Source organism: Temnothorax longispinosus, chromosome 2, assembly GCF_030848805.1.
Source record: "Temnothorax longispinosus isolate EJ_2023e chromosome 2, Tlon_JGU_v1, whole genome shotgun sequence".
Taxonomy (NCBI): Eukaryota; Metazoa; Arthropoda; class Insecta; order Hymenoptera; family Formicidae; genus Temnothorax; species Temnothorax longispinosus.
Genome location: NC_092359.1, coordinates 21,461,618 through 21,483,797, shown reverse-complemented (window position 1 = coordinate 21,483,797; position 22,180 = coordinate 21,461,618). Strand labels below are relative to the sequence as shown.

At 41.5% G+C, this 22,180-nt stretch overlaps 1 protein-coding gene and 1 long non-coding RNA gene across 5 annotated transcripts in view; one reads left to right on the top strand and one right to left on the bottom strand.

The window, feature by feature from the left end:
- The window catches only part of LOC139808007 (uncharacterized), a 324,746-nt gene that overhangs the window by 45,588 nt on the left and 256,978 nt on the right, over nucleotides 1-22,180 (bottom strand). For 2 of the 3 annotated variants that reach the window (XR_011730773.1, XR_011730774.1), the window contains exon 6: nucleotides 20,805-20,969. This is a non-coding gene — a long non-coding RNA (uncharacterized lncRNA). Of the gene's footprint in view, nucleotides 1-16,035; nucleotides 20,710-20,804; nucleotides 20,970-22,180 lie in introns of those variants that run through there. The other variant, XR_011730772.1, reaches the window with a different exon arrangement.
- Sli (slit guidance ligand) overlaps nucleotides 1-22,180 on the top strand; it is a 311,298-nt gene that overhangs the window by 54,568 nt on the left and 234,550 nt on the right. The gene's annotated exons all lie outside the window — the stretch shown is intronic.

The window sequence follows — 22,180 nt, the reverse complement described above, 5'->3', positions numbered from 1 at the left end:
GAAGACTCTGATGGAATTAAAAATCGTTATGCAATCGTTAAATAACCGTTAAAACATATAAAATATTTAAAAAAATATGAGAGGATGTGTGAAAAATGTAAAACACATCCGTAATATTCCGTTTCTTTTTATGTCTCACTTTTATAAATATATTTCACGTCATATGTAAATACGTATGATAAGACGCTGTTTTATATTTCACCGTATATAACTTAATATGCTTATATCGAACTACAACTTATTAATCGCTATATATATTTAACGCATTTATAATATTACTTTTACTTTAATACTAATTTACTATTAACATACAATTAAAAATATATTTGATTATCGTCCTAGCATATCTTTTTGTTACGACTATCTTAATAAAATTAATGAGACAGTCGAAATGTCTTTCTTTTGGGTGCAATGAAGTAAGCGTAACCCAGTTTCGCGAAAGCAAAGAACGTACATCTATTATCAGCAGGCGAATTTGCGCGATTGACGTATAATTAATCTTCGCGAGCGTCAGAATGTCGGCGCTGTTTGATATATCAAAAATTTCTGGCGTATTGGCAGCGCCAGAGATCGAAGTCGATGCTTCGCGCAAGGATATCGGCCCCATCCGCTAGCCGTGGATTCTGGCGTACCATGGAGTCCGTACGTCCCTCGTCCCTCGGCTTTGCCATACTCCTTCCGCCATACACTTCAACGTATAAAGCGAAAAACGCATGGGCGCACTCGGGCGCGGGAATCGTCTTGCTGGGTTAGGCCCTTCCGAGGGGGGGACAGGAGAGAGTGCCGTGTCGAAGGGCGTCGCGTTGTGTACGCTGCCGGGATCCCATAAAGGGACTTTTCGCGACAGACGGCTGGTTATTCGCCGGAGATTTCGTAAAGGACTTTCCTGTAGTCGATGGCCCCGGGAGCGCGCGCTCCCGTCATCGTCGTTTACTCGTTTTTCTCAGCCTCCGAGGACATCCCGGCCGATTTACTTTCGATTGTGCTCTTATTGATCGACCGAAATTTCATTTCGATTACGAGTTATTTCGACCGGAGCCAAAGCAGGTTCGTTTGACCTACGGCGACTACGAATCCCCCTTATACTATTTCCGTGCGGTCGAACCACGGCTGGTACCCTCCATCTTCACTTTTTCTATTTTCAGAACACGGATGAAAGATGATACGTTCATTACTCTTGATTCTAATAAAGTGAAGATTGCAAGCTCGTTACCGCTATGATCAATAGGCAAAGTTACTCATATCGTTGCGCGCATGCAATGTATGCATATTTTAAGGTACCTTCGTCCGGGTGACAGAATGAGATTTTCCACACCCACCTCAAAGTTACCTTATGCAAATTCATTTATCTGCATTACAAATGTATTACATGGATTGCGGCATAAATTCGTATATTAAAATATACTCCGGGAGTAAAGAGCACTTTTTGTGCTATTAGAATTCTGAAAAAGTCTGTTCTGCTGATTAAGTATATTACGTTTAAAAGTTCCAAATTGATTCCATAAATTTGTGAGGGGATCTTTCGTATCAATAATGCTCCAGACGCCTCCATGTTAATAAACGGCAACCAGCGCTACGTCGATAATGTTTAAGTTCACGAACGAGACCGATGTATAAATAAATTTCGCGATAGGGACATACGTTACTAGATCGCGATATAAAAATTTCAAGCAACGTGCCCGCGAGGAGTTTAACCAATCACGTTAACTTAAGAAGTATAAAGCATACAATGTAGCGAGCAGCGGAAAAGATGTTTACTTGACGTAAAAAGTGTATTACCATGTCTCGATTACTCCCAGCGGTGTGCCTGAGTACGCAGGCACATGATTTTACAGGCAGCATGATTGGTTAGCTTTAATCGCTTCCTGTTTAAGAACTTAACTTCTCTGAATGTGTATATGAAGATTTTCATCTCCTCTCCCGCGGAGTCTGTTTCGGCTCCCCGGTGATTGCACCAATTGACGAGTTATAAGTACCGAAACCCAATATTTCTCTTCCCGTTCAATTCTTAGATAAATTCAATCATGGAAATGAAACAAGCCTTAACGACTAAAATATATAGTTTCTTTATAACGCTTAATACGGTTCGTATACGATTAAAAATGGTTTTAATTATCTATATGTATACAAAGTAATGTACAATATATGAAATTAATACCTATATCGAAACTCTCTGGCAGCATTTGAGTAGTTTTTTAAAAGTAAACAAAAGATATACGATACAATAATTCTTAATACCCAGTTTTATACGTTACGTTGTAATTAGAATTAATAACAACGCGACTAAAGTTTGCAGTAGAATAATTTCCGGTTTAAATCCTGATAAACTGATATTGCAATCGATAAATGTATTAGTAGTGACGCTGCAATGTGAGGAGTAAAAGTGGTTTACGACGGATTGTGGTATAACCGCCGGTGCATACCTCTTAATGATCGTGCAGATTTATATGAAACGCATGCTTGGCTATTACGAAAGCCGACGTGTGCGTGTGCGATGGACGATGTATAAACAGCTTGGATCTCGTTATCGGGGAATCTCTAAATCGCATTCGAGCGAGGATAAGAGGACGGTTAGAGTGACGTGATGTGACAGGAAATTCCGGCACGGCTATTTCGGGGTATCGAATTAGTGTTGGAAATTGATGAAGCTACGACTCTCAAAGCGTAAGACTAGCCGGCCACCATGAATCCGATACCCGGCGATCCTATCCGATCGCATTCGATCCGATTAATACTCGATCGCATGAGCGATTCTGCTTCTTGCATATTCGAAACGGGCCACTGTGGCGGTGGCGCGGTGGCGATACCAGGAGAAGATTAAAAGATATATTTGCGGCTAATGCAGATTTGATCCGCGGCGTAATTAATAGATTGTTTCACGCGCGGGCGAAAGATAGATCGCGGATAGTAAATAAATTGTGTCGTAACACGCCGGTGTTTTCGAGGCATGTAAGAGCGCGACGGTGCGCGAGGCGTGTTCCGTTGTGCGATTACGTAATGCCGTTATACGTGCTAAATAATGCAGGCGGCGTATAAAGTGACTTACCCCATTTTATGAAATTGGAGTTCAGCAACATGATCTAAACTGAGTTCGCCTGCCACGTAGCGCTTAAAGCGTTGCTTCAACGTATCACTTACAGGATATTTATCCTTCGTTTGGGGGCGAAGAAAAATGACAAGAAACTATTGCATGTTCTCACTACACTATTTATTATATTATTTTATTATTTGTACGATATAGAAATAAAGAAAAGAAGAAAAAACAGAACTTTAGAAATTTTTAAAAGTCTTTTATATGAAGTGAGATTTATTAAGGACGCATTGTAATTGATCGTTGCATTTATGTTAATCCTGGGTTGTTCAAAGCATTTAAATGTCACTTATCTCTTACTCCAACAAGTGCAAACGCACGGATCGCGAAATAATAACTATCGATTTGTCATTTAACACTCAAAGTATTGAAAATCCACTTATCCTCGTTTCTTAAACGATATCTCGAGAACGGTAGTAAATCCCGATCCGGCATGAACCGACGACCCAGCGCTTACAGTAATCTCAGCCTCGGGTAATAAGAGACGCCACAGAGAGAAAAATCTCTCTGTAGTCGAGTCGCGTCCATGTCGACGCGAGGGTGGAGGTTTCGATTGAAGCGATTATAATAAAAATCGCAAATCGGCAGGAAGTCCATCGACGGCGGCGGCGGCGGGGGTGGATTCGTCGGTGGCGGCCCGCCATGACGGCTCTGTGGTTTCCAATCACGCAGATTTACATTTTTAATTTCCGCCCCGCGCCGTCTCGAGTTCCGTCCCTTCGCTGCCGGTTTAATTAACTCCGTTTTCTCGCTTCTTATATCGCTTGTCGTATCCGCCCCTCATCCTCCTCTCGCGCTCTCCTCCCCGTTCACGCTGCCGGCTGCCCCCTCTCCCTTCTACCTTGACGGCCCTCGGGCGCGCGTATCGGTCCCGACTTTCTTCGGGCTATCGACAATTTTTCAATTACCCGAGCGTAAGCGAAGTAAATTAATTGTTACGGCAAGTTTACTCTCTCGCTTTCTCTCCTCGGCCTCCCCTCGGCCCACCCCGAATACCGTTCTCCGCGTCCGTTCTCGTTTCGCCTGTGTATCCGGAAGACTGTTCAAAGAAACGACTTTACGGTTTGCAGATCGATTCTCGGCTGCTTTTGTCGGGATACTTCATTAAAACTCCCGAAGCTGTTTCCGGAGGTAGCTAACGTGCAGAAAGCAGATTTTGGATCTGCAGACGGAGCACGGCGATCGCTGCTGACCGCCGCGTCGCGTCGCGCCGCGCCGCGCGCCGGCTTGAAATCCGTTAGTTAAAAGACTGTTGGTTCTTTGAGCACGGGGAGACAACAAACTTTTAATTAACTACGTCTTGTGTAGTCGCGCGAGCTATTCGCCTCCTTCGATGAATTCAGATTTATCTAAGATATTAATGAGCTCTCGTATACACGCTACATTGCACCATAAATTTGTTTTATCATTTTAGGTCTCGCGACATATACAGAGAACAATACTTTACGGCTCGCGTGATTCAGGTTACAGTAGGATTAAGGCTAACGTCAATCATACTTGGAATATATTATTGATATAGTGGTAAGAATGAATTTCTAACTACTGTACTTCTTTTTATCCCGTGAATTTTTTGCATTTATGTTCGGGCGCTCACGAATATTTATGCATCTACGATATAAACTCTTTTCGTGTACAGCAATCTGTAATAGAAGATTTGTTTGAAAAGGGAATTATTAGTAATAATTTTTAAGAAGATATTATTGTAGTTATATACTTATTAGATTAAACGGTTTTTTTATTGACTATTTGTATGGCATGAAACATGAAACATAAATTATATCAAACTACTTCTACGAGTCATGTGAAGTAAGATCCATTTTATTACAACGATATTTACTTTTTCGATTCAAAAGTTTCCCGGAGCGAAGGGCCGGGGCGTTAACAAGCCGGGCACGTCCGTCGCCTCATTTTTTCGTCTGGCGGGAATATGACAGTCGATCGGTTTTGGTAAAGATTTCGGCGGTGCTAGGAAAAAAAAAATTGATAGAGTGCCACGCGCGTGGAAAGGGTGGGCGTGGGGGGATTTCATATTTTTTTCCTCCCCTCGTGCGTACGCAGTGGAACGAGAAAGAGCTAATGGTACCAGGTGCGAGCACTCGATGGAATATAAATAAATACGGAGCGATAGACCGATCGATCAAACCATCGAACGTATACGTAGGTATATAACCGTACGTATATATGCCCTGGCGACACGCATCGATGCTCACGCGTAGCGTAGGTTCCCAAAGTGTATGGGTCCCATAATCCATAGGCTCGTCTCTGTGGTTCCCTCAAGTCAGCGAATGGAAGCGTCGCGCGTTTCACGATTGGTTATAATAATCCTGTGAGATGAATATAACCGAGCGAGCATGCAATAATGCAAACGCACTCGATCAAGCATAGCTGATTTGGATGAGCGCTCGCGGAGTTTGCTCGGCTAAAATAAACTTACTGCCGTTTAACGGCGCTACAGATATCATCCGGAATCGTAATTGCGCAACAGTTCTTCGAGAATATACATTTGTACGACTGACTCAGATGTAAGAATACGCTCTTTTCAGAACAATTTAAAATTCTACTTACGACTGCTACTTGTTGAATAGAATTTCAAAAGGCAATCTCGGGAATTATGCATTAAAATTTTCTATTTTCTTATATTCAACGTTCATGAAAATTGCATATTGCGAGTCTCTATGTGTCGAGAGCATACGCATGATATCTCATGCCTTCTGTTGACTTACGTAGTTGTATCTATTTTATATTTATTGCATACTGATATTTTTGCATATATTGCGATTGCGGTAAAAAAATTAAATAAAACGATATTAGTTGAGTTATAGAAATATAGAAATTGCGATTGAATTAATAGGAAGATACTTTACTTATCATGATTATGATAAAATTATTAGTTCAAATTTTTAGCTTTCAACCATTGTAATATTTAGAAAGAATAGATTCTATCCATATATTTCAAACCGATCGTGTGACAGATTCAGCCAGACGTGAAACAATTATAGCGAAAAAAATGGTGGATATCTCTTCCGTCGTAGTAAATTCGATAGCCTGGAAACATTCTAGAACAAGGCTGTAATACGATACACCCTGTATAACCCGATTCACGTCAATTCTCATGGCCGCGTACACCTTTCTCGATCATCGAACTCGTTGGACACGCACGACGCGCATGCCAAGCAACACACACGCTCTAATCAGTAACATACGCATCCTGCCAACGCAATCTCATGATGGATCACCACGAACGCGAATAGGCACAGAAGCTTTAAAATATATATATATGCAAGAAACAACTTGTCGTACTTAGAAATGCACGTCGTATTTGTAATAATTTAGCATTTAATTAATTTAATCTGTACCGACGTGTCTACTTAACGTATGTTATGATACACATGTGATTAAATGCATAATTTCAAATAATCTCGGAATACATTTAGGATACATTGAAAACAGAATTTCTTATCAACGGATATTGTTGAGCTTCATTCAATTTATCTCCGTAAGTCAGGCTTGGAAAATCAACGATTTACGTAATCTATATCGGCGGCAGCAAAATTTTCCTCGGCGCCTGTTTACGAGCCAGCCGTGGCCTTAAAATGGACGAGAAAATAAGAAGGTTGCGGGCACATGCGGTGCGTAAATACGAACGATTAGCGTGTCATCCATCATTCGGAGTGACGTTCGGTTACCAAACACTAGTACGGACAACACGTGGTCGTCGTCGTCGTCCGTCGTCGTCGTCGTCGTTCTCGTTGAACTGACACACGTTCCACCATACGCCCGGTGCACCAACATCAACGTGGGCTTCTCCCACGTTGTCACTCGAGCTGGGTCATCCCCTCGGGCGCTCGAAATTAGGTTTTTATCCGCTAATCGGATTCCTCGAATCCTGCGACGAGAATAAACCAATTCTTTGTACTCCTCGACCCGAAAACGTAGGTGATCTTTCCTCCTTCGTAGGCGATTTATTTTTCTTCCCGAAACGTTTCTCGACAAACGAATTTTTCAGCAGATCATGTTATAACAATGAAATATTTTTGGAGGATGTGATAATATCCGGAACATCCTCGATACATGATGTCTTGGCAAATTGTTAATCACGGCATTATAGAATACAGAATTATGCGAAACAGAACTGCATTGAATCAGACGAAGTATCAAAATTAAATACAATTACGTTAAGAAATTGTAAATTAAACTTATAAAAATAATAAATCTTAAATATAATAATTCTTTCTACAAATTAATTTTAATTATATCGACAAAATCAATTAATAATTTCAAAAAGTGGTTGAAATCTAATTTTATTCAATTGATCAATTGTTTTAATTTGATTTGCGATCTCAGTTCGCAGATTTGCAAATGTGTAGCGGTACAGTGTTTTTACCATACTCTCTACTCGTCAGTGTTAAACATAGGAAATTCGCGAATCTTGGAAACTGATTATTGAGGGTAATATACCGTTAATTTGGCAACGATGTATTATCCTCAGATTTATCTTGTGCCAGATAAAACACAATCGTACCGTCTCCAATAATACTTATTCAAAATTTGGTGCTCCGTATCTTCAATATTTCATCGCCTGGATTCTGTTCAAGAAGTGGCCGAGTCCATTATCCTCAGCCATTTCGTCTCATTACGTCGAAACGCAATGTCACGGCCAGATTCGAGCTTGGAAAAAGAGGCATTGGTTGATGAGGCAGTGATCAAGGATACGTTTTCTATCGTGGAATAAAGTGTAACTAATGGCGCGACATCAAAGACGCTTTAATGCATCAAGTTTTGCGTTCATTATGACATATTAGTATGATGCATCTTATAAAATCATTTATCATTCGTGGTTACCGTTAATAAAATCGTCTATCATTCGTAGTTACTGTTAAAATACTATCACATTTACTTGCTACTTTACTTGTTATGCAAAAGCATAGAAAAATTTAAATATTTGTTTAGATATAATTTTTCATAAAATGATATTTATAAATTATAATAATTATATAATGTGAGATATTTAAATAAATAAAAAACATGACGTGATTTAAAAGCCCCTTGCGCACTTGTTATCAAACGGGATCGTTTGGCGAGTTGCCCTTAAGGCTTAATTCTTTGTGACATATCTTCGTGACGCCAGTCAGTGAATCACAATTAGCCGCTGCCGGGAGCATAAATATTCGGAGCGAATTATAAACGCGTTCCAGATGATTATCGCGGAGGCGTACATTTGATAAAGTACGCGATCAAATCTCGGCGAGAGAACACGAGATTCACGAGATCGATATGCTGCAATCGTCGTCGTCGTCGGTGGTCTCGTCGCCGTCGTCATCTTCTCGTCGCGACCACGAAATTGCGCACGTATTTCGTGTCAGCGGGTCGTAAGGCCGGTGTCACACGTTATGAAATGAACAGCGTGCACGAATGTACGGTAGACTTGTTGTACTGGTTGACGCCATAATAGCGACACGTACGCGTTCGCGGAGCGAAAGTTTCGCGATACAGTTCGCGCGGCATTTTGTTTTCGTCTCGGCGAGAAGATCCGCAGGAATACATAACTGAAAAATACTTCATGAAGAGATGGAAAATTTTATGTCCCAGAAGACGGAGAGATACGTAAATATCGGCAAGAGATAGTGCGTCTCGCGTTATGTGCTTTATTCCATAGGAACGTAAAATCGGTCTCTCGGGATGCAGTTTCTGGATCACATAAAAACCTAACCATATATCTATACCTTTCCTCCACTTTCCAGGCAATGTCGCACGCGTGAATTATTCGGAATATCGACATGCAATAAAGATATAAGCGTTATAATTCAATAAATAATAAGGAAGCATAAGACAATAAGACATGAACGTTAATACAAAGTTTTATGTAGTAATAAACATACATATATATGTAACCTATAAAGATATGTCAAAAAACAAAATTTAATACTAAAAAATAAATTAATACACAATTAAGGTATTTAACAAAATCATTTATTTACTTTTTAGAAATGCATTCGATAAATCACGTTTCGCCCTTCGTCGGCCTTGTTTTCATTAACTTCCCTGGATTAGGCGAATGAATAAAATTTAAACACACGTCGGTAAAATCCCGTCTCACGCTGAGAGCCTCGCGAGGGAGGCCGTATTATTACGTGCGCGGGTCGATATTATCATCTCTTGCTCCCTGCTTCCCTCCATAAGAACTCGGAAGGCGAGAACAGGCGATCGAACTTTACGAGGTAACCCTCTAAGTTCAGATATACGTAACCAGCTTTGCAGGAAGGGCTCGTTTCGCAAGTATATACATATATGTACATATATGTGGAATCGATTTTTTTTATTCCACCATATACGAAACCACATCTCGCACATCGCTGGCCAACACTTCTCTTTCTTTCTCTCTCTCTCTCTCTCTCTCTCTCTCTCTCTCTCTCTCTCTCTCTCTCTCTCTTTCTCTCTTTTCCTTTCTCCTGTATTTTCCTCGTAGAAATCATGAAAATCTCCGCATATCATGCGACACGCCAGCCTCCGACCAACACTCTACGATTTCCCGTCCTGTTTTCCCGCTACGTTTTCCACCGGGGTAGTCGAGGCCAATTAACACTTGCCTCGCGGCACTATGCGAGCACACAAGCGCGATTCTAGTAAACTGATCTTTTTTCACAATATGCGCGATATTAACTATAGTAGCATCCACACTTGCATACACAATGCCATGCATGCTGCGTTTTATTTCTGAAAAATTAGGAAATGAGTAAAATCAGATAAAATTATATATATGCAGCTAGTTATTGAAATATAACATTGATAAAACTTGTATGAAATTTTATTTAATAAATTAATTTTTCTAATATGTATATGATAAATCAAATAATGAAAAATTGCATAAATTAAAACATCGCGACACTTGAACTATATAATAGATTAAAATTGCGTTAATCCATCAAACGTTTGCTACGCAGTAGTTGATAACACGTCACTATCACTCATCACTCATCGCATGAGAGAAAGTAACATTCAGCGTTCGTATACAGTACACCGAATTCTAAAGCACCCAATTCGGATACAAATTGCCGAGCAATGAAGCGCGGAGGGTTAGTCCCTCCATTTCGAATTCCGGTTCCATGACGGTAAAAACGTAACGACAGATCGACCGGGTCAATCTAGCTAGCGATTTAAAGAAGAACATGCGCCGGGACACTATGTAAGGCCCCGGTTCGTCGAACGTGTGTTTGCACAGCGGCTCGATGCTCGATGGTTCGCCTCATCGAAAGTCGGGCGGAAGAAGCAGAATTCGGGCGCAGCTGCCCTCGGCTAAATTCAGTCCCCGCCTTTGCACCGGTGGAATATTAAGCAATTCGCGGAGGGTAGGCCGGTATTAAAATAGGAGGTTCGGGAGTGGCGCAAAGTGGCCGTTATCAGTCAGAACCGTCAGCGGCAAGGCGCCCCTGGGTGGCTTCCAAATCGAGCAAATAAATTCACGTCACGACTAGTAGCTTACACGGCCCTTCAAATAATCGGTTATTTCGCTACTGATATATTAGCAAGAAATATATAGACACGTTATGTGCGAACGCACCCGTCTAGTCACCCTCCTATTGTTTTCACCTCCTATCTCTTTAGTGCACATTTTAAAAATAGAGAATTGAATTGTAGGACATATATGATTTGTAAATTTGAATTGTACAGTAGTATAAAATTATTGAATAAATTAACAGAATTCAAATAAAAATACGAAAATGCAAGTACTCTTCTTGGTATTGCATCGTATTACATTTCTTGTATTACGAAAATCAATATAATTATGGTAAATAGATGAAAAACTTTAGAAAGATTTGAATTTTCGGTAATTCACTGTTTGATAATAATACTGACATGTTAATTGTAAAATAAATATGTCGAACTGTTTCGATGATAAAATACTACTACGTATGATTCCATTTTTTAGTTTTTGCATCTGCATTTATCTGCATTTTAACAACAGTTGCAGCTTTGGAAATAACTCCCTTCGGTACATATAAAAACTTCACGAGTGCAGCGATTAAAATTGCACATCATTTCTTTCTCGTTAAAACTTTTGTCGTAACCGATCCGCGCGAAGTTCATCGAGTCTACTTGGTACTTTTTGACTCGAACTTTTAGCGATCTTGAAATTTCAACTTTTTTTCTTTCCACTATGTTTTACATTTCTTTGCGTGATATAAGAATATTATATTTTAACGATATCTAGATATCTTAGACATAATTATTAACAAAGTATAACGAAGATACGTTACAACATGTTATTATCTCACACTAGTTCAGAGAATACGTCATATTTTATTAAACAAACGGAGCAAATAAGTTGCGACGAATCTATGTATTTGCCCGAAAGCGATCCTATCAAGCTCCACCCGCACCTCGTTTTTGATGCACGTCAACCGTCCTGCGGAGGTTCTCAAAAAGAGTCGGCCGCGAAGAGGGTACACGGGGAGAATGCGAGCAATAAAGTGCAATCTGTAAAACAGAGCGATACTTGTCCTTTTGTCCCGCGCGCCTCCGGGCCGTGCGATCATAATTGAATCCCGTTTTCAAACGGATAAGCGAAGCCGCAAACGCGATCGAGCCAGCGCGTCGTTATTAACGCCGCGGAAACGAGAGGGAAACATCGCGCGTACAGAGGACACTAATTATACGCGGATAGAAAGGGTACAACGTCGACAGGGCGCGACCGATCGGTCGACGAAAGGTGCGGGTAAACGAGGAAGGAAGGGTTGCCGGGGGAGGGGGAGGAGGGAGGGCGCTGGGCGGCTGACGGCCGAAAGGGTTGGCGAAAGTTCGGGGGCCTAGTAGCGCGAGAGCAGATCGAACGAGAGGTCGATGACGTTAATTACAATCGCGCTCGTCGTTCTCCCCATTGTCTACGTGGATTTCAAAAAGTAAAGCGCGTGTCCCATACCACACCTCCGCACCGCAACTCGCGCTACTCCCCTTCTCTGCCCGTTCATCCGAGAATTCACGTGCAAAATTCTGTTCGCGGGATGGCGCGTATGGCGCCGTTCTCTCGGCCGTGCGCTAAAACCGAACGCGATTACACATTTTGCGGATCGATTAGCCACATGTCGACGAGCATCGGGGCGATTTATAAATATTGGGCTGATCTCTGGGCTGAGAGGAATGACAATAACCCCACACACGTATACATTTTCGGAATTTCGTACGCGGGAATAAAATACATAATAGCGTAGAGATTGGACCGCGCTTGAATGTGATGATAGTGATCTTTGAAAAAGAACTATGCAGGAACTTCGAGCTGATTTCGCTCTCCGTAATATATTCAAGTATTACGTCTTTCTTTATAAAATTGCAAAAGATAAAGTACTTAATTATGAGATATCCTATTATTTTTAACTACACTTATTTGGAATTACGAAACACAACATTCGCGATGATTATTTGTAATTATGCACTTTATAAGGGAAGGAAAGCCACGCTTGAATAAATCCGATCCAAATGAATATCCGCTATTAGAGATGTCATTATGGTTCAATAATCTGGAAACGCATAATCTGAGTACACATATTCAATCATAAAATATTATAATTATTATTACTATTATGCAGATAATATCCTTTTTTGATGGCAAATATATCCTTCTGGAGTAGATGTATGCTTAAATGCAATTCTAAAGATATTTTTATATTCCTCTTCTTCTGAAGAAAAATATAAAATACATTCCTGTTCCTAAAATTTATTTTCTAATTGTAAGAAAGCTTATAATAAACCTTTTCGAAAATGGTCCATTATAAATATTGCATTTTTCAATCAAAGACAGATTTGCATTTCCATATCACTCGTAATTATATTGTTACATATTGCGGCGCTTTGCAGAAAAGGCTATGAAATCCTCACGTTTTAACAAGCGCGAGATATAATGGTTTGATCAATTCGATGGAGATATAAACGACGGTGAGCGCGAATTGTCGGCAGAAGCTCGTGCGCACAGATTTCAACCGATTGTAACGTCTGTCAAAACCTGCAATGACAGACTTTACCAGATGCTACTATCAGTTAAAGCCGGCAGTGACAAACGATAGCATCGGAAGAGAAACATATGCCCGAGTCTGAAACGTCCATCACCCTAGCTTGCTTTACGATTAAAACGGTAGCTGGATGGAACACTGTTTTATGCATTCAGAAGATCCATGAAAGTGTATCTTTCCGATATATTGCTCGTTAATTTTGTAAAAAAAGTGGCAGAATAATTTTGTAAATACTTTGTGTCGTAAATATTTAGTACATAAGATTGAAAAGTCAAGTATAAAACTTAAATATTGGAAAAGTCCGTTGTACCATTTTCATTATTTTATGTAACAAATCGCGATATTGAATCTTATGAAAAGCTACGTCAGTTTTGACATACGAGATGAGAAAGCTCGATTCGATCACATCGGAGCGTGACTTTTAGAAAATTACGGCCAAACAATTTGTCAGACAGAATTAATTTTGGGTCCCAATTACAGATTGAACGAGTGTAATAAATGATGCTGATGATTCAGCGGTAGCTACGAAAAGCGAGCGTCTGCGTGTTGTCCAACCACAGCAACTATTTCCTAATCATGCGGCTTATTTAATCCGACCACCGCATTATATATCTTCTCTGGTTTCTATCGTTGAGCATAAAAAGGTGGGCTGTTGCTTTTTTATGTAACGGCTTTAGCGCATTATATTCATTACGCTTATTAGCTTTCACATATCAAATTTCATAAAATCTCACTGATCAATGGTGGGCAATTATAATACCATTAGGTTACTAATGGGTACGTTGACTTCGTGAGATCTAACGTAATCTTTCCTCTCTATACATATCTTTTTTTTTTTAAATCCTCGGAACCATACAAATAATATTTCTTTTGTAATAAAATGGGATAACTGTGTATTATCGCGAAATGTTAACATTAAGAAATATTTTTCTTCCAATACTTTTTCTGAAAATAATATTTCATAATAAGACCGAATTTCTATCCAATCGTAATCACGCAGATTCCGCACGAAAGTAACATCCCAAATGCCAGAAATGCTGCGGCGAGATAAAATGTAACTGCCAATGTCGAGACGTAATATCCCAGGATTGGACGTATTCTCGCAACGTCGATTCTATTAATTCCGTCCGCGTGCCGAGCCGTCGGATTTGTCAGATCCCATACTGCGGCGAAGCCGGAAGCGAAACCGTCGCTGCCACCCGAAGTAAGCCAAAGTCACTCGCCGGAAGTTACTCGGAGGAAAAATCTCGGAGGTGGAATTTCCGCGCGTCATCGCGTTACATGCTCGCCGCGACCGACGAGTTTTGTTCAGTCAACCGCGTGGAAAGTGATTCCGGCCGCTTCTTATAGGAGGTGGCCTGCACGTGTCCTTAATTCCTTATTAGCCCCCTTCGGTTTCGTGGAAGGAAGGAATCCGCCGCGTGAGACCCCGGCCATCGTCGGGGCTTCTTTCACGTTTCCGCGACGGGAAGCGATCGTATCGGCGCTCACGATTTCTGCGCCGCGATCGTGTCGAGAGCGCCGGGAGCGTCCTATCGTCGGACGACATAAATTATTAATGCGCCTCCGCCGCGATCGTGAAACCACCACCGACCGAGAATACGACTGGAATGCTGCGGATCCACCAAGAACGCTCATCGTTAAAATCATACCGAGCCGGGGGAGAGAGAGAGAGAAGAGCCGCATACCACGGCCGTAGATATATCGTTTCGGCCGTGATTGCCGCGAAAGGCACAAACTCGCGAATCACGAATCAGCAGTGCGACTTGAAACACGGGGTGGCAAGCTCCCGGCTTCGAGGAAGGGATAAAAACGTGGGAAACCATCTTCGTTAAAGTCAGGGTCGGTTTAAGACTACCACAATAACTGGCTGGAATTGCCCTGAGGGCAGTAGCCTTTTTGAGGATCTCAAATGGTGGAGCTGTCGTTCTGTCATAAAATGAAATGTAAAAGCGAGCTTAGTCCTTCAAACTTAATATGAAATATTTCTGATGCCTGATGCTACTTTTTATGTTTCTCTTGTAATTGTGTACATTTATGACATGCCGTCACGCGGCGCGTAATATGGAAAATTGTTGTTGTTGAAACAAACCACAACGTTAATGCAACTACCTAAATTGTATATTGCAGAAGTTATTTATTTCTAGAAAAAGAGAAAGAGAGAGGGCTAGAGATAGATAGGGAAGGCTATGTGGCAAAATTCTCTGAATCGTGAGCATTTCGTAAAGTTTTATTTTTAGTTTTATTAAAATTTTCACATATAAAGTGAGAAATTTTATCAATTATAGATTAAATTGTAATTGCAAATTAAATTGTCCATTTCTCATTTAAACAATTTCATCTATATGTAACAGTTCTTTGTTTAAAAATTAAATGTCTTTCTTATATTACTTACGATCGCGTTACATTCGATTTCTTCTTCTGAAGATGTACTATACTTGACGCTTTTGCGGACTCAATTCTATGGAGCAAACCAAAGCGGTTTACCTCACGTCGTAAATGCCGCAATTGAATCTTGACTTCCTCGATGTAGACTACCTCTTTCTGTCGCCTTAATCATTACTTTTCTCTCTGCACCATCCATCGAAGTGACTATATTACAAAACTTTAGAAAGACAGACAGACATAGAAAGAGAGAGAAAGAGAGAGATCTTGGACTTTTATATTATATTTGCTCATTTTGTGAGGTATTACGTTTTACTACCCATATACTTGTATCGCGGGGATATCGGTCTCATTAAACTATTTAAATTTGTATCTTAATTTATGAGTTAAAAAATTTTAATTAGATATTTAAGGATGTAGTAGATATATTTTTTTAAGTAATTTGTGATAAAACAAGACATTAAAAGGCTTGTGGTAATATTCACATCAATATTTAAAGAAATAAGTATATAATTGTACCAAAAGATTACATACACATTTGTGATTGTTTATTGTCTATAAAACATTTACTTGCGTTACGTTTTTCAAATTTTATTGTCATATAAAAATATCTCATAACACGTTACGTTGTAAATCTCAACATTTTTTCCCTCTCTAATTTTCCCCGTTTTTTATTTGGCCTCTTACGTCTCCTTTAGTAGGAGAAGAATTTACATAAATTTGGAGGTCCTTGGCCCTTTTATATTATGTCTATTCTCTTTTTCAAGTACCGCGCTTTACTGCCTGATAGCACGTATCGCGGTCGAGAGAAACGCATCGAGGACTCTCAGTCGAGTTTATATCCTGCCACCGAACATTTAAATGACGTATAACGGTACTGTCGTCGAATTTCACTTGAAATAATCCGCGTGCCTTTCCTCCGAAGAGAGAGGATCGGGTTCCTTTCAGTTTTACGCGGCGAATACACTGTCCCGGGGAAAAAGCCGCTTCAAAGCACGGACTGCCATGCCGGGGAGTTTGCCCTCGCCTAGCGGACCAGGATCGATCCCTGATCCTTCCTTTCTCGGTCACGGTAGAGCCGTTCGGGATTAGCTCTTGGGAACTTTGATTGAAATATGTTTTGCCGCCGTTTACCGTCCCGTTCAACGTCGCGGTTATATCCTGGCGACCGTTATTACGATACTTTGCTCATAATACCTTAAAAGGAAGGATCGAAGCATTCATTCGAATTAACAAAGTACAGTCGACAGTGTTTCCTTGATAAGATGGATCAATTTTGGGTAACGAATGTTAGCATCAGCGGGATATAATTCAATTTCGTAGCACAGATGAATTTTAACGATTCCTTTTTTATCAAATCGTTATACAATACATAAATATTGCATCTCGTATAAATTTTTTAATAATATTTAAACGAAACCGATATCACTAAATGCAAATTCCGAACTGTAATTCAAGAATTTATTATATTTTTATTGTACATGCAGATTTTGCGGGGCATACATTGTATTAGCATAATGATACAATGCACACGATAGGTTATGCAAAATTGCAGATTACCAGATGTATGTAAATTTCGCGCCATTCCGCCACGTAGAAAATCTTTTCGCGAGAATTTCTATTTTTAGATTCACGCCGCGCAACGTACGAGCGCGAGAATTTAAGAAGCCATTAAGAGTTTTACGAGCGCGATATTTCATCCTGGATAGCTCAAGGAGGTCACACTACACTTTCCTTTGGCCTATCTCCGTCATTGTAAAAAATATCATGCGCGCTATCGATAGGAACGTACATGCGCTCAATCGTCGTCGTTCTGAAAAAAATAAATCTTTCGCGGCACGCGCGAGACGTTGAAGTATGGCCGCCCCCATACGCAGCACGCATCTCTATTAGAAAATTGATGCCGGTTGCCTGTATAGCCATCGTCTATATCTATATATAAAACGCACGGGAAAACGAAAGACGTGAAAGTGACGGGCGCTATCGCGACTGTCGCTTCACGCATCCGCAAGTCCGTGAGCGTCTCCGCGTGGCGAGTGTCTTTGCGATAAAAGGCGACAGTTCCTCCTTCAAAAAGTAACTCCCTCGCTCGCTGGTATGTGTCAGGATTCGACTCGTCAGGCGCGCCGCCGGTTTGACGGCATCGAAAATCCATAAACGACGGGGTTTCTTCGGCATCGCAGCGCTGCCGAAAGTCGTTCCCGCGGAATCGTCGATACTTTTAGCGAGGCGAATCGGCGTCGTCTACACGTCCGTCGGACACTGCAAAATATTGTTTTGAGGAATACCCTCGGACTTACACTGCACCCTTATTGCTTCTCGCTCCGTTGGTGCGGAATACGATTGTTTTATTATACGATCTTCGTCGCGAACTTGGAAAAGTTCTGCCTTTTTTTATCTTTCTCTCTCTCTTTCTTTCTCTCGCATCTTCTTCGTCCTCCCTCCGTTCCGCCTTCTCCCGGTTCTTGCGACTTCGATTCCATTTCGTATATCATCACCTTACTCATCCCGGTAGTTCTGAAGTTCGACGATTCCGTAGTTACGACTTTTATCCGGTAAACAACGTTGATTTTAACATGATGTCATCCCGGTTATGGACTCGAACCAGTAACTTATCTATATCGATAGAGTATTCAAGAATATGGCTGTCATATCCAAGAGATATAACGCGCGCGGCAAATTTTATATCTTTCTGCATACGATTTCGATCCGTCGCGTATTTGTTAGTTCGAAGTTTACAAAGAATTGGAGAATCAGTTAAATTAATTTTAAATAATATTAATGAGCGCAGTATATACAAAAGAGAAATTTTTATACATTTCATTATATACAACATTAGAATTATTTAATATTTAAATATTTAATGTCAACCCAGCCAATGTGAGAGATACCTACAAAGAATTTTTCTTAAGTTCAATGACGTTGTCGAGCGTATCATTTCGAGATAACAAGGAGTTGAAGGATAACAGAAGCAGCTGCAATCTTGGAGGTGTGTGTCAGTCTGTTATGATACGTTCACTTATGTGTATATCGGCAAACACGTGCCCAGAAAGTCTTGGGAGAATCGCCCGGAGGTACGTCTGCCAGGAAGCTGCTAAATCGCTTCTCTACGATCCATTTGGAGTCGAACAGTCGCATTATCGTTTTTGCCCGTAGGCTGTTTGCGAGTCCAAAAAGACTATTAAAATTTCCACGGATTCGGCGCGGCGCATGAAATTCAAGATAGGGGAGGGCTCGTTGAAAGACGATAATTGCATCGACGTTACATCCAGTCACTTTGAATAATTACGGATTTCTTTACATTTTTTATGCATCCGTCTTTTATTTTTCGTTCACCGATAGAACATCTCTTAGCGATTTATCACGGTTTTTGCCGTCTCTTTAAGACGCATCAATAACTGTTGGAAACAGAATCCGTAACTCAATAATATCGCACGAAAATACGTTTTTATCGTTTCAAGAGATAGTCTCCTACTCTCCGCGATTTGTCCGAGACTGCGCCGCGCCGTAACGAGCGACGTCCTGAAATGCCCCGGTGAAAAATTGAATTCTCGGAAGTTGCGTTTTCGCATGGATAAAACACGGGCAGAACGGCATCGTCACGACCCGATCGTCACCGTCATCATCCTTTCGGCGGCGTGCGGCAGTCAGCCATGACGAGCGGCAGTCTTCGTTTTTGCGGGCGCGCGCCATGCGGCGAAACAAATTGTCCGCCTTCGTCTTCGTCGATGGAAGATGAAAAACGAGATTCCCCGATCGGACGCGCGAGACAGAAACGAGCCCCCGTGCCATTTTTCTGCACGGCGTAGCGCCTTCGCGCGTCCGAGCAAAAACCGAAATAATCGCTCCGTAGACTCGCGCGCGCGAGGACTTGGACGGGGCTCTCTCTTCATTTTTCGTACGAGTGCTCGCTAGGGGGTCGATGGAAATAGCCACCCTCCGTGCCACTGGATACCCGCTTTTTGCCGCGTATTCCTCTTCCTTTTTCCTCCTCTTCTTCTTTCGGCCTCTATCACGTCTTGCCAAATCGGCGAATTATTCCGCTGCCGATTAACCTCCCGCGTGAATTAATTGCCGGTTTCTTCGAACGTGCACAGTAACCCTCATGAATCTTGGTATAAACGAGAGACGCGGTCGTTCCCCCCGCGTACGTTTCATAATGGCGAAAGGTTTCGGCGATAATATTTCTTGGTTCATATAAAATCTTTTGAAATGTTTCTCATTTTATATTCCGCGCATTTTTATGAGAATATCGAAGATACCACACTTGTACTTTTTCTCTTTTCTCGATAAATAAAATTTTACACGTTATGCGTTTTTACGCCATTAAACATAGCAGTTTGATTTATGTATGAGAAGGAAAGATAAAATACGAAATGAAGTGAGAGAGGCAATTTTAATTATCTATTAAATTTGTTCATTTATCCCACGCTAACAAAGTACGAACGTCTGTTAGAACTGAAAAAGGGTGCTATGTAATCTGCAAATCGGTGTTATTCAAACAAATTTTCTAATTATAGACCCCACTCTTGGAATTAAACAAACAATCCCAACAGTTTCATCCGAATGGATATTAAACGTTGTTGGCAAACAAACCTGATGGGCGCGCACGCTCGCTAATTATAACAAATAGTTGCCGGCAAAAAATAATTTGCGCCTTATCGGGTTCGTGTAACGGGCGCGCTCCGTTGGTACGTAACGACAGGCAAATGAGCTTCGCCCACCCGCTGAACATCGACTTCGACTTCCGCGAGTCACTCCGACGTAGGCACCCGTCGACTCGACGATTCCGTCGACGTGGCGTATCTGCTTATTCACCGGGCGCGTAATGGGGCGGATCTTTCCCTCCGCGTGACGAACAAAGCGAGAAGCGAAGAAACGAATTGGCAACCCACCGCCGCCCGGGAGGACGGCGGGGGTGTGGGTTAGGGGTTCCGGTAACTAAGAAGATGGAGGACTTACGGAGAGGGTGCGCTTGGAGCCCGAGACACAGAGAGAAGGAAGAAGGGGTGGAAGGGGTGGCTTTCGTGGGGCGGCAGGAAGAGGGAGATCGAAGTCACTGCTGGCGGTTACGGCGGTGGCACGACGATCGTCGTACTATCTCCGGTGAACAAAGGGTGGGTAACCCCCTCGGCGTACCGGAAGCAGGGCGCAGGAGGGAGCGGAAGACACCCTGAGACCCCGACTTCCGGTTACTGCCTTTCATATCCAGTAGTTCCTCTGTCGCGCAGCCTATGGCACGAAGGAATCTCTGCTGCGTATACACGGAATTGGCGACGCGTGTGCGTGCGCGTTACGTACGCGTGTACATATAACGAGACGCTTACCACATATCTAGAACTAATAACTCGGGGTTGGAAATTGGTTGAAGGCTTCGCGTTGCTCCGAAATATCTTCTCATTTAGACCTCCTCTCCCTGTCTCCTTCTTCTACCATACCGTCGCCGTGTCCCTTCTCGATTACGCATCTTAGATACCATGTTTGCAGTGGCTCTGAAAGGAGAAGAGAATCGTTCAAATGTAAACGCGAGGGGAGCTTTTGCGATTATGATGGAAGCTTTATTCTCAAATATCATATAATATATATATATATTATATAACATTTTATTTAAACATTTGTTTATCATTATCGCTATTATTAACATAAGCGTTTCTCCTAATTAAACTGCTGTGCCGGCAAATATTTAAAATTAATATCTTATAGTCTTTTTTACAAAGCAATAGCGACAGTGACGTGGGTGGGATCTAACAGAACATCATTCACAGCAATCGTCGTTATTCGAGCAATATCTGGTAACCTGTGATCGATCGCGATAGCCGTAAGCTATGCCGGTCAAACTCATCGGTCCGCGAAAACCCGCCTCATTGGCCAATCCTGTCGCCCGAGGCTGCGTTGTATTGCCACTCTGTCGCTGTCTCGTAAAACCAGCTCTTATGTTAGACGAGAAATTTTAAATTATCAATTCGCCAAACGGCTATGTTTAAGTTATGGTAAATGCGCCGAACTTTCGATAAACAATTAGTTTCGGATATTATATATCGGTTTTCACGCTCCGTCTCGAATAACTTGTGTAACAACAAGATTTGTGATACATCTTAAAGCGTGGTCGTGTTCTGAAAGAGAAACGCATCGCGCTAAATGTTAAGAGCTAACTTTCGATTATCCATTAGCAATTCTTATAATTTGTTGACACTGTATAATCACCGTTAATATTCTCTTGCCAATACTATAATTAAAGTATAAATATAAACTGAAGAAACACGATATTATATGCATGTCTATCTTTCTCTCTTGTACGCCTTTCTTCAAGGTAGTGACTTTTAATTATTATTCGAGAAAAAACGAGTTTTCGACGAAACGGAATGTTCACGCATGCATTTATGGTAGCAAAATAAATTCGTCTGTGCAAGGAAAATTCTCCTCATTGGACAAACCACTCGCCATTGGGTACTCGCCGTTATATCGGTACTTTGTCACGGGCCTCATAAAACTACCTAAGCTCTCAGACAACGGGGTTAACTTATTTACAAGACGGCGCGGTTATAGTCGTGTAAACACGTCCGTCGTATTTACAGGACCATAACATGATACGGAGACTCGTGTCGCGACACGTTCGCGAGAGTCCATATCTTATGGATGTGAGCGTACGTGTGCATCGTAATAGCGGCACAATACAGAAAGACAGCCGTAAAGGACGGTTTTT